Source organism: Petaurus breviceps, unplaced genomic scaffold (genome assembly GCF_028583685.1).
Source record: "Petaurus breviceps papuanus isolate PSGF00001 unplaced genomic scaffold, PetGlider_PUasm1.0 356, whole genome shotgun sequence".
In the NCBI taxonomy this organism is placed as follows: Eukaryota; Metazoa; Chordata; class Mammalia; order Diprotodontia; family Petauridae; genus Petaurus; species Petaurus breviceps.
In genome coordinates this window covers 226,469-239,191 of record NW_027186290.1, presented here as the reverse complement: position 1 = coordinate 239,191, position 12,723 = coordinate 226,469, and the positions used below count along the sequence as shown (strand labels likewise).

The following is a 12,723-nucleotide window of genomic DNA, read 5'->3' as shown; positions in this document are numbered from 1 at the left end:
TTTCCAGCAAAGATGCCCTTTTCAGGGGGAACTAAGATAATTCCTTGAAGTTCATGGTGAAGGTCTGTGGCCTGGGCCACAGGGGACTCAAGATGAGAAGGGAGCCCCCAGGAGGGGGCAGGTGAGGCCACCCCGTGGCGGCACACAAACAGCGAGTGCCCATCCACACTGTCCATGGACCCTGGCAAGGCTGCCGTGACTCAGCACTGAGCCTTGACCATAGCTGGCTAGCGGCTGGCAAGGCTGGCCACTGGGCAGCAGCTGTTCTGGGCTCCCTCCCCCCTCCAGCAGGAGGCCACTGGGCTAGGATGCCCTGGGTTTTGTAAGTCACAACATACCGACAAATAGCAGGCAGGGCCTGGGGTGGGGGGCCCAAGAGAGAAGAGAAGGCAGTCCTGGCTGGGACTGAATCTGGGGGGGGCTGCCCGCATCCTCCTAGGGGGGAGCCTGGGGGGGGGGGCTGCCCGCATCCTCCTAGGAGTGAGCCGGGGCGGGGGCTGCCCACACCCTCCCATGAGTGCGTCTGGGAGTCTGCTCCCCAGGTTCTCGGTTCTGTGCTGCTAGGGGTGGGGCAGAGAGGTGACCCCCCCACAGGACTGGCAGGGAATGATGCTGGCCCAGGATGCATCCTCCAACCCCGTTGCTTAGAGCCTCAGCTCAAGTTTCTTGACCCAGTTCTGTGACTGGGACCAAGCACAGGGATTATGCTGATGAAGGATCCCTCAGACAGCAGACAGCGGGGAAAGTGAGGACAAGTTTTAGGAAGAGGGAGAGGGGCCTCCTTCCAGCCAGAAGAATGCCCTAACTCTAGAGAGCCTAGGGCAAGGGGGCTCGCCTGAGGCCCAGATCCCTGCCTGGCCGCTGATCCCAGGGCTCAGACCTCTCTGACAAAGGAGCCCCTGTGTGGGTCAGCTGACATCTGGAAGCAGCCAGTCTGGGAATGCGCCAGCCCAGCCTGTGACCCAGCCAAAAGAGGCCCAGCATCCGGCCTTTCCTCTTCATCCCCCCATTAAAGCAGAGGGCCCCCAGGGGCAGCTCAGAAGCGGGCAGGCCTCCTGGATACCACACTGGGAGGGCAGACCTGCTAGGCCCAGCCCCACCTTCAGCCAGCTTCCTGGTCACACACAGCCTGGGGATCGGGAAGGGCCCTGTATAGGAAGACCCCACCTGGGTCACTTCCTAGCTGCTTGACTTTGGGTAAATCTCCTGACCGTCAGGGCTCCAGCTGCCTCTTCTGTAAAATGGGGTCCCCCACCCCACTCCAGCTCAGTGTCTGTGCTCCAGCAAACCCAGGACTGGAAGGAGCCAGAGAACATGTTCCCCGCTCTGCAGGGTGGAGACATCTTGAGGGCAGCCTCACGATGGATCATATACCAAGCACTTACTGGCTGCAGTTACATAGTCTGTTATGTCCTAGAGGAAGAAGCTTCCCCAGTGTTAAAGAGAAGGGGTCACAGGGAGGGAGAGGTGGAAAATTTGTTGAGGACTCCACCAAGGGTCATTCTTCCTAAGCTTGGAAGCATGTCAGTTTAGGAGACAATAAACCATTCTTTACATCCCAGAAGCCAAGCTGACTGAAAAGAAGGGTTTGAGAGTTTGGGAGGTGACCTGGGAGCTAGCAGACCCCTCCTCTTCCTCCTCCTTCCCTTGGAGGCCCAGTGACCATGGGCCTAGCTGGGCCACTACAGTAAGGGCCCCTCTTCAGGTCTTCACAGACCCAGGTAACTTCAGAACCCCCTCTGCTACGCTGGGATCCTTCCATCCTGGATGGGATGGAGGGCCTAAGTCCCCTGAAGGAGAAAGGGGAACTGGGAGCTGGGCACCTATTTAAGCTGTTGCTGAGGGACCTGCCTCCCCTTCCCCTGTCTGAACCTAGAGAAGCAATCATAGGCAGGCAGAGCTGGAAGTGGGCCTGACCACTTTCAGAGGCAAAGAGCCCAGGGAAGGCAGAACCTGGGACCAGTCACACAGCCAAGTCAAGAAACCCAGTGATTCCAATGCACTAATTAAAAGTGGATCATTTGGGATGCTCTCAGGACCAGAGTCGGCCAGGTCTCCCATTGCCTCCCCCACTGTTTCTCCTCTTGGGTCATGCTGGCTGGAGGGACCTCAAGTGTCTCCCAGACCATTGGCTTCCTGGGCTCTCACGATGGCCTCCTTCTGCTGCACCTGACCTCATCTGCTCCAGGCTGGGCCCGGCCTTGGCCTCCCCATCACTGAACAGTGCTCTTCAAGCCTAGCCCACCCTCCTCCCACCCCCAGCCCTCTTCTTTGTCCTCCTCATTCTCCCAGCCACCCCTCCACATCTGGCCTCACTTCTCTCCTCTTCATGGGCCTTCCTCCTGGCTGACCAACTCAGTCATGCATTGCTCAGGGCTCCCCAGCTCCCTTGTCCTGTCTGGGCCCATCCTGCCAAAGCCAAGCCTGGGCTGCTCCTCACATGCTTCTGAACAGCCTGGACTTGGCTGGGTCACCACCTCATCTCAATGAGGCTCCTGTCAGGGTAGGCCATTTTTCCTTGAGTAATTCCCCAGCAAACTCATCATGGTGGCTATTCCAAGCTCTTCTCTCCTCCCAGCTTCCCCATCCCTTTCAACAAAAGACGTCACTTCCTATCTGGCCAAGAGAAGAGAGACCTCTCCACTGTGGTTTCCTCTGCCCCTCCAAACCTTTGTTTCCATCATTTCCCATTGCTCGGGGCGGGGAGGGGGAAAGGCAAAGGCAGAGGGAGGCCATGGGCTTGACCTCCAGCACTGCCAGAGACTCTGCACATGACCCTGGGGCAAAGCCAGGGACCTCAGCTTCCCTGCATGGAAAACAAAGGGCTGGCCTCAGTGACCTCCAAGGTCCCTCAGAGCTCCTCATGGCTCACCCTCTAGTCCTGTGCTCCCGCCTCAGAGGGGGACATGACCCCTGTCTTAGCCAAGGCTGAGGTCACTCTCCCCCATGCCTGGCTCTCCTGCCCTTCCTTCTCCTCTCCTCCAGGAGGTGACCCTAACCCTAATTCCCCCTCCCCAGCCCTCAGCTCCTGCATCTCCAAATCTCTCTTAATGCACTGACTGCCTCCTCCTTCCTGCCGAAAACACTCCCAGGGCTGCCCGATCTTTAAAGCCCTCCCTGGACCCTGCCATCTCCTAAGCTGTTGTTCTAGATCTCGTCTCCTTGTATGGGGGCCTTCTTCACTGGCTGCCTCTATTTTCCCACCTGGCTTCCTGTTCTCAACCCCTTGCAACTTTGTTTCCCAGAGCTAGGTGATCCAAGCCCTTTCTCCAAGGAGTCCAAAGATCCCAATGGCTAACCTCATGCCTTCTTCCAGCCCTTATCCGGCTAAGGGAGAACTCAGCAGCACCACAATGCCTAGAACCCTGGGCGGGGAGCTGGGAGACCAGAAGCTGAGATGCTTTCTAGTGGGGTGGTCTCAGACAGGTCATGCCACCTCTGTTTGCCTCATCTGCAAAATGGGGGTCAGAATAGCACCTACCTCCTAGGGTAGGGGTGTTGGGAGGCTCAAACGGGAGATTCTGGATCTCTCTGCAAGGATCTGCTCCTGGATCCTTTCCCCAGCCCTGCCCTCCTGGCTGAACACTCCTCTGTCTCCCTGCTGCATCATCAGCCAGGCTTTGCCGCCCAGCCCTGGATGTCACCCTGGGTGCCCTCTTCTTTAGAGATCTCCCCTCTGCCTCTGTGACCTTGTCAGCTCACTGCAGACAACTCCCCAGCATCTGTATCCAGACCTAGATGCCGCAGAGCCCCCTTGGAGGCAGGGGAGTTTGGAAAAGAGCTGAGCGAGTCATTGGGGGCCAGTCTCACATCCCCATTTCTCTTTGGGTAGGTCCACCTGGACGTTTGGCCAGTGCATCAACCTCAACCTGCCCCATGCAGACCTCCAAGGTCCCTCCAGGCCCACTCCTGCCTCCCCAGTAGATGCTGGGCTTTCCTGTTGGGGACTCTCCCTCTCTAGTGCCCTAGGCTCACAACCTCCCTCCTCCTCTATTCAGCCAGTGGCTGCCTTATTGATTCTACCTTCACAGATTGCCTGCATTTATCCCTTTCTCCTCTCACATAGCCTCTTCTCTAATCCAGGCTCTCACTGACTCCTGCCTGGACCACTGCCAAAGCCTCCCAATGGGTCTCCCTTAGTCCAGACTCTCTTTTCTCAAATCTATCTTCCTCATGGCTGCCCAAGTGCTATTGCTAAAATGCAGAGGTACCATGGTACCCTGCCCTCAAGAAGCTTCTGTAGCTCCCTATCACCTCTAGGACCTGAGCATTTAAAGCCCTCCCTAAGACAGCTCCCATCTTCTTCTCTAGCCTTCACTCACTCTTCATCCCTACTGCACCAACTCCACCACTGTTCCTGGCACAGGATGCTGCCTTCACTTCTGTGTCTAGGCACGAGACATAAGCTGTTCTTGATGCCTCAGGCTTCCTGGTCAAGCCCTGGTATTCCTCCAGTGCACAGCTCAGGGGTCATTTTTGCTTGATCCTCTAAAGGACAATCTGCTCCCTCTTGAACTTACTTCGTATTAATTTGACTGTAAACAGTCATCCTGTATCGTCCCTCCCCATACACCAGGAGAAGGGCCACCAATGTGTGTGGTGGCTTTCTCTGCATTCCTGGAAGTTCAGTCAGTCAGTCTACAAGCATTTCTTAAGTGCTTATTATAAGTCAGGCACTAGTGACACTAAGAAGGCCCTCCTGTCAGGAGCTTCTTCCTCCCCCAGTGTGCCCCTGTGCCAACATGCCCCCTATGCCAATGTGCCCCCCACTCCCTGCTGGGTGGCGCCTGCTCCAGTTTTTGAGATGGGGGGAGGGCAGCTAGGAATCCTCCCTGGACCCTGCCATCTTTGCAATCAGGACATTTCCCTCCTTCTGACTCCACACACCTTTGAGTGCTGTCCTCAGCAAACATGGGTACGTGAGGACCCTTCAAAGCCAATTGTCAAGGCCTTCACAGCTGTCCTTTTCGAAAAGGACACCATCATTGGCCTCAAACCTGTGGAGAGCCCTGCCTTCCAGGGCAAGACCCATCCAGCCTGTCCTCATTTCCTGGGGACCCGCCCATTTCTCACTTTGCTTTTATCTGCATAAAGTACAACCTAGTCACAGGTAATTCTTCCCCTTAAATTTTACTGCTCAGCTAGAGAGAGAAGGGGAGGAAGAGGGAGAGGAGGAGAAGAAGGAGAGAGGGAAAAGAGGAGGAGGAGAGGAGGGGAGGGGGACAGGGAAGGACAAAGAGATGTGCCAAGGCCTGTGCCCTCAAGAAGCTGACCTGCTAATCCCCCGCTGGGGAATGATGGGGAGGAAATCCAAGCCCGGGGACACACAGGCCTCTGAGGGTCCCTGAGGTTCTGGGGCTGAGTATCTGTGGTCAGATACACTGGGTGGGGTTGAAGGGGGAGCAGGACAGCCCTGGGGAGCACCAGACTCAAGGTCTGGGTTGTAGGTCTCTGGCCTGGGCAAGCGGGTTCTGAAGCATCCCATAAGGCAAGCTCCTTCCCCTTCCCATAGCTGGGGGGAGGCCTCAGTTTGAATACTAAGGCAATGGGATGTCAGCTGGCAGTGAGGCCCTGGTAACCACCATGACTATAGCCTTTGGGGGGAGGGTTATTCTTTCTCTCTCTCTTTGGGCACATTGGGGTGGCTCCCATCATGCTGTGTGTCCATGGAAGCCTCATGGGTCCTCCCAGGACTGATGGCTGTGACAGATGGGTCTCATTGGCTAGGCTAACTGCTGGCATGGTGGGTACTATTGCCCAGGTATGCAGCCAGGGAAAATGAAAAGCATCTATCACCTGTGGCCAGAGTACCTTGTTGTGTGTCCCAGAATGCCTATCCAGCAGACAGGTCTGCTCCAGACTGCCGAGCACCTACCTGTCTCTGCAGGCTCTGGCCTAGGCCCAAGGATGCCAAGGACCAAAGAAGACCAAGCTCCAGGAAGTCCAAGTTTCCTGAGGAGAGAAGCAGCTCCCCAAGGGCCAGGGTCAGTGGGACCCCACATCTCTGCTGCCTCAGGGAAGGGTCTGATTCGGAGGAGCCCTGGTGCTATTCCTACCCAAGAGAACTGCCTAGAGGAGATGAGGTCTCTCCTGGAGGTATTCACCAAGATTGAGGACCACCTGCCAGGGAGTCTCATGCTATCCACAATCATTTCCTGCATAAGGAGTTTGTGGCTCCGGTCGAGGTCTTTCCCAGCTTGGGAATTTTGTGACTGGGGAGGAATGGATTTTCAGGGGAAGTTGACAGCTGGACACGCAGACCTCCCATTCTCCTTTCTCTATCCCTTGCAGAGGCTCATCTCCCAGTGTGCTCAGGCCCTTTGGGAACACCACCCAAAGCAGAGATAAGCACGGCACACCCAGCACCTGCAGAGGAGGCAGGAAGGGCCAGCACCCCAAGCTGAAAGGCCTGTTGGAGAGGGAGGTGCCAGAACACTGCCGGGCTCTGCTCCTCTGGGGCTGTGTTTACACAGTACCTGGGAAAACCCTGTGTGACTGAGCCAGAGCTGGCTGGGCTGCTGCCACATACTGCCAGTGGGGAGCTCGTGGGGCCGGCAGCTTGGGAAGCTTCCTACAAAGGATTCCTTTGGTTTCTGAGGCATTCTGTGGGCGAGTCACTAAACCCAAGGCAGACCACAGCAGGCCCAGGAGGTGAGTTGGCAGGATGTCCCTGCTGGCCACCAGAAGTGCAGGCCCCAAGGCCCCCAGCCCAGGCCTAAGGTGACCAGCAGCCTCTCTGCCCTCTGCACTGGGGTGGGGGGTGTGATACCCAATGGCACCAAACTGGGGGCTTTGGCTAGTTTCCCAGCAGTTACTGAGTAAGTCCCTCTGTGGGCACATGGTGAGTCCAACCACGGTCTCAGATTCCAGGAAGCTTGTAACTGGCTCATTAGAATCTTCTTCAGGTCTTCAAATACACCCCTCATTAAAGGGAACACCCAATGACCATGTCATCCAGGTCTGGAAGGAGGGAAGGAAGAAAGGGAGGGAGGGAAGAAGGGAGGAAGAAACAAAGAATGAAAAGAGGGAGGGAAGGGAAGACAGGTAGAGAAGGGAAGGAGGAATGAAAGGAGGGAGGGAAGAAGGAAGGGAAGAAGAACTGACTGTTTGGCCTGGGAAGACAAGGGTCCTTTGTAACTGCTAACTCTAACCCTCAATGCATGTGCTGGTAGGCTCATACAGGTGTGCAAGGGCTTGGGGGCCTCCCCTACAGTTCCCCATCTCTGTTCCTGAGCTCCTCTGCCTGCTCTAAGGCAGAACAGCAAAAGACAGGTGGAGAGTTACTACAGATGACAAGACTTCAATGCCCAAGCCTGGCACAGAAAGGAAAGTGTATCTCAGTCTGGTCAAGGACTAGAAGGGACCCCATGCTCAGCCCCCTCCACTCATTTTCTCAAGCTGGACCCATGGCAAAGCCTTCAGATAAGAGTGGATCCTGCCTCCTGCCAGGCATCCAGAGTAGAACAGCATGGGGGATGCAGAGAGCTGGGCAGCAGCGGGTCAGGTGTGCCATTCTGGGGGGGGAGGAGGAAAGGGGGCAGGAAGGCACTGAAATCCTCCCAAGGCCTCTGCAGCCCCCCCAGTGGAGGGCACCTAGAGGGGTACCAGCAGGCCACTGACCCCAGCAGGGTGATTTCTGTAGGCAGACACCTCTGCTTGTCTGAGTCTGTTCATTATTGCTGTTCTAATGTGAAGTTCTGCAGGGACCAGTATCTCTGGCAGATGGATTTCTCAGGTACCAATGGCCAGTGGCGGTGGCATCACCAGCACCAGTGCCACCCTCACTGAGAAGCTGCACTCAGGCTGCTCTCTGAATCAGTCCCAAGCCTTCAGGGGTTTCCTGTTCCCCTCCCAGTTCCCAGCCCCCATACACCAGGAGGGAAGCATCAGAGGGGAGGCAAGGCTTGGCTCTCCAGCAGAAGCTGCAGGCTAGTTTTCTTCAGGGTTGATGGAAAGTTTTTCCTAAGGGATTATTCCAAATCCTTTCCAGACTCTGAATAGGTCAGGAGGAGGTCCCCTGCTGTTTGCATATTCAGCAGGACAAAAGCCAGAGTATTTGGCCCCAGTCTTAAGAGTGCCAAAAAGCCGTGGCTACCCAGCTTTCCAACTTTATTCTCTTCAGACTCACTGTCGCAGGTTGCCCATCCACACCCCTGCCAGGGCCAAAGGACGTGGGGTTCAGAGGTCCTCCCTCCCCAGAATGCAGCTTTTCTTTACTACAGCTTTCAAGGTCAGAAGGAAGTTTGAGGATTGCTGGGAGGTGAAAAGCCAGAAGCGAGCCAGGTCACTATGGGTCTATTGGGAAGGCAGCAGGAAGCCTCTAGGGAGGCCCAAGGAGAAAGGGGAGGGGCTGGGGTGTGACTCTTGCCAGCTGAGCTTAGGCACCCACAGTCTGCCTGGCTTTTAAAGTTACAGAGACTTTCCCAAGGGACTCGAGGTTAGAATCTCAGCTGCTAGGGAGTAGACAAGATCAGCATCCCCAGCTTGGATTCTCCCATATAATTGGCTCCATACCTATATGGGCCTGCATGGGGTAAGCCAATGGAGGCATTCCTCACCCCATCAGACCATCCCTGGAAAGCCCCCAGACCTTTGCCCACATTTAGCTCAAGGCATCATGGAAAGACTTCAGGGCTGGGAGGAGGCAGACTGGGTACTAATGCCAATTCACTGTCCCTCTCTGGGCCTCAGTTTCATCCTCTGTAAAAGGAGATGATTGGACTAGCCAGCCCTGATATTATAATTTAACACCACCTCTCGGGCCAGTAGAGGACGAGGCATGGAGGGACTCAGGGGAGGAAAGTCCTGACCTCTGGCAGTTTAGAGACTAGGTGGGGGGACAAGGCCCCTTCCTGCAGGGCAGCTTGGTGAAACGAGGCAGTTGACTAAGTGCCAAAGGAGCACAAGCACCCCAAGAACACAGAGAAGAGGGTAGATGCTGGGGCTCTGGGCCAGAAGACAGACTAGGGGAGGTGGTCCTGAATGACAGAGTTTGGAAAGCAAGGAGGAAAAAAGGGCTGGTGGGGGATGGGGGGGCTGGGGGGGTGGTGAGGGGGGGGGAGGGGGAAGGCCTCATATCCAAAGATGAGGGCATGGTACATAACCTGCCTGTGGGATCTAGTCTGGCAAAGCACCTTAGAGGGGCCCCTGCCTTCTGGAATCAATGACAGTTGGGGGCCTTGAGCAATAGGGGAAGGGAGACAGGCAAAGTATACTAGTGGACTCACCCCCAGGTGAAGGAGATCCTGTGTCTCAGGCCCTGCCCATCAGTCATGAGTCCCTGAGCCCCTGAATCCCTGACCTCTCAGTCCCTTCTCTAAATCTGATGCCTTCTTCAGAGATATAGTTCAGTCATCTACTTTCCCAGCAGCTGTTTCCTGCAGGAGCTCATACTGCCTTTCTGGACACAAAGAGGTATCTGATCCAGGCTGGATTAGGTTCTGGGCATCCTGAGACAAAAACAAAGCAGCCTTGCCCCCCAAAAGCCTACATTCCCCCAGGGGAAGGACAGCTATGGAAAATGGAGATCATCAGGGGAGGGAGAAAAGCTCCAGGGCACAGGCTATTTTCTTTATTTCCAGCCTACTGCTTCTAGGACCCCATTTTGGGCCTCCTGAAGCAGATGGCACCAGAGCCAAGTATTAAAGGGGGGGAAAGCATCTGAAAGTTTGGGAGGAAGAGGGACTTCACATTCCAAGCATGAGGGATGATGACCTGTGAGAACACCAGGAATTCAAAGGAGTTAATATAAAGCACCAAATTTGGGTTCAAACAATCAATGGCCTAATCATATATGGGATGGAGGAGGCAGTTATAGTGAATGGGAAAAGATCTGGGTGGGTTGGGGAGGGGGCCCTACCTCAAGCTTGATGCCTCCTAACAGTAGTATGTGATCTGAAGAAGGACTAAGGCTCTGGGCCAGCTTCAGCAACAGAGGCCCAGGCTCCAAAATATGGCAGATGATGACTGAACAATTCAAATCAAATGCACCAGGAAAAGAACAGGATAAAAGAAGGCAGTCACCACAATATGAATTGTCAAATGAGACTTTTTGCTGAAGGAATTTTGAGGAGAGAAGCCCCTGGGAGCTCCCCTAAAGCCTTCTCTGACTACCAAGGGGAGCGATGACTTGAGTCATGCAAAACAAAAAGGCCATGCTTGTAGAGCTAGAAATGGGTGGTAATGGCCTTTGAGGTAAGGGGAATGGCCAGAGAGTGACCACAGTCTGAGGAACAATCCTGCATTTAGAAGCATTTAGGATGGGGCCTTGTATGCCAAGCTAAGGAGGTCTAGCCTCCTCAGCCCTGTGATGTGGCAGGAGCCAGCAGAGGCTTTGAACGGGTGCAGATCAGTGCTGAGTATGGCCTGGGGGAGATTATAACTTCAGGGATAGGGTACCTAGGACAGGCAGAAGGTCCCAAGTCGCTGCCCCAGGGGCTCTTTCAGAGGGAGACCTCCTGGCTCCCTGGAAAGAGGGCTAGACCTAGAGGCAGGAACCCTGGGGAAGTCCCCCTACCCTTCTCAGCCTGTTCCACACCCATGAAATGGAGAAAATAATAGCATCTGCCTCAGATGGTAATTGCAAGGATGGTATGAGATGATGTGAGTGTCTGTATGTGTGTGTCTGTATACAGACACAGACACACAGACACACACATGTAAAACCTTAAAATAAGAATCTTGATGTTTGCTGCTGCCATCACTACTGGAGGGAAGCCAGCGCTGACTTCTCCAAGGGTGGCATGGGACACTCTTAAGCACAAAAGAACAATTCACCACCTTTGCTCAAGTGCCACTAACATATATACACACACACACATATGCATATATATGTATACACACATACATATATATGTATATATTTAAAATCCAAGTTAGTTAAGATATTCTTGAATCACATTCAAATGCATTTCAAGGGAAGGATCCCTCCCCTAAAACCCCCTTTCTGGGTGCCTCCTCTCAGGCAATCTCCTGCAATTGACTGGTTGCCCTAGAGAAATTCAGACCATGGGTTAGAATCTGGTTAATTCTCACCCACAAGTTTCTCCTCCCAGATCACTATCTCAGGAAAGTTCTAGGCCCACAACTGCCTTGTTACTGGCAGAATAGTACCCTTTCTTTCATCCTCTACTTCTTGAATCAGGAAACACAATCTCTGCCATTGTCCTTGGATGGGCTGTGCCATTTACTCTCCTATGAACCCACTCACACCACTTGGGTAATTTTCCTGACCAAAGGGCCTCACTCTGGCCATCACTGCCCTTTGTGTGATCTCCCTTATTAGAATATAAACTCCCAGAGAGCTAAGAATGTTTTTGTTTTCCTATTTGTATCCTTATGGAACTTATTTCTAACTCCTAGCACAATCATATACAAAGGAAGCACTCTATAAATTCTTCTTGAAAAGTCTCAACTAAAATCCTACCTCCTACAGGAAGCCTTTCCCAACCCATCTCAATTTCAGCACCTTCCTCTGTTAATTTATTGTGGTCATTTTCAGTCACAGCTGACTCTGTGACCCCGTTTGGGGTGTTCTTGATCCTGGAGGGCTTTGCCATTTTCTTTTCCAGATTACTTATGAGGCAACTGAGGCAACCAGAGTGACGTGACTAGCCCAGGGTCCCACAGTCAGTGTCTTGGCCAGATTTGAACTCAGGAAGAGGAGTCTTCCTGCCTACAGGCCCTGGCAGCCCAGCCCTCTGCTAATTGTCCCCTTTGTCCATAGACAGTTTTCTCTGTATTTGCATGCTGTGTCCCCCCGTAGACTGTGAGCTCCTGGAGGGCAGGGCCTGTCTTTTGCCTATTTTTGTATCCCTAGCACTTAGCACAGGGCCTGGCACACAGCAGGCACTTACTAAATGCTGACTGAATGCCTGGTTGGAATGCTGGCATTCGTTCCATTCGGGAGAGTTCAGCAGGAGAAGGCAGAACCTGGGCTGGTCTCCTTCCCCTCGACTTCCTTCTAGCCAGATACAATGTATCACCTGCAACCTAGACTCTAAGAAGATGAATACATGAAAGATACAAAGTTTCTCTTGTTCCCAGGATGCCCAATCACAAGCAGGGGAGTATCCTAACCCCCTCCCCCTCCCGTGGACCCAGGCTGTGCTTCAGGGAGAAGTGAGACCATGGTCCCAGGGCTCCAGAATCTCCAGCTACAGTCTTCTCTCTGGCCACTTTCATCCAAAAAAGTCAAATCAACAGCCTTGGATAAAGCCCCTACTATGTTCCAGAGCCACTGCCACACGCTGGGAATGCAAAGAGAAGCTCAATGGCAGCTCATGCTCCAACCCATCCCAGGCCTTGGGGGACTGCAAGTCTAGCCTAGCTCATGGATCAATGGCAAGCCATTCAGACTGTTTCCAACGTTTTCCCTCAGAAACAAGCGCAGAAACTTGCTATTTTCCAGCTCATCTCTTGAAAAATAATATGCAAAGAATCCAGTCAGTGAGGTTATCTGCCAAGTTTGAATCTGATAGCATGGGCCAAAAGTCTGGGATGGCAGGGTGTGAGCTCCCCAACTTCTTCTGATTGGCCTTGGGCCTCCCAGCAGGCTCTGCAGCATTTCTATGAAGTCCTTATATGAAGCATTAGTGCTATGTCCAGCTTCTCTCTCCTGCCCTGAAACCCTTGCCATTACATGTCCAGCTTCTCTCTCCTGCCCTGAAACCCTTGCCATTACATGTCCAGCTTCTCTCTCCTGCCCTGAAACCCTTGCCATTA

The 12,723-nt window shown here is 53.8% G+C and overlaps 1 protein-coding gene and 1 long non-coding RNA gene across 2 annotated transcripts in view; one reads left to right on the top strand and one right to left on the bottom strand.

Moving 5' to 3' along the window:
• The window catches only part of KLHL29 (kelch like family member 29), a 189,971-nt gene that overhangs the window by 166,537 nt on the left and 10,711 nt on the right, over nt 1-12,723 (bottom strand). The window lies entirely within an intron of this gene.
• LOC138168272 (uncharacterized) overlaps nt 5,018-12,723 on the top strand; it is a 7,898-nt gene continuing 192 nt past the window's right edge. The window contains exons 1-2 of the long non-coding RNA XR_011170084.1: nt 5,018-6,651; nt 12,046-12,723. The exon at nt 12,046-12,723 is cut by the window's right edge and continues 192 nt beyond it. This is a non-coding gene — a long non-coding RNA (uncharacterized lncRNA). The remainder of the gene's footprint in view (nt 6,652-12,045) is intronic.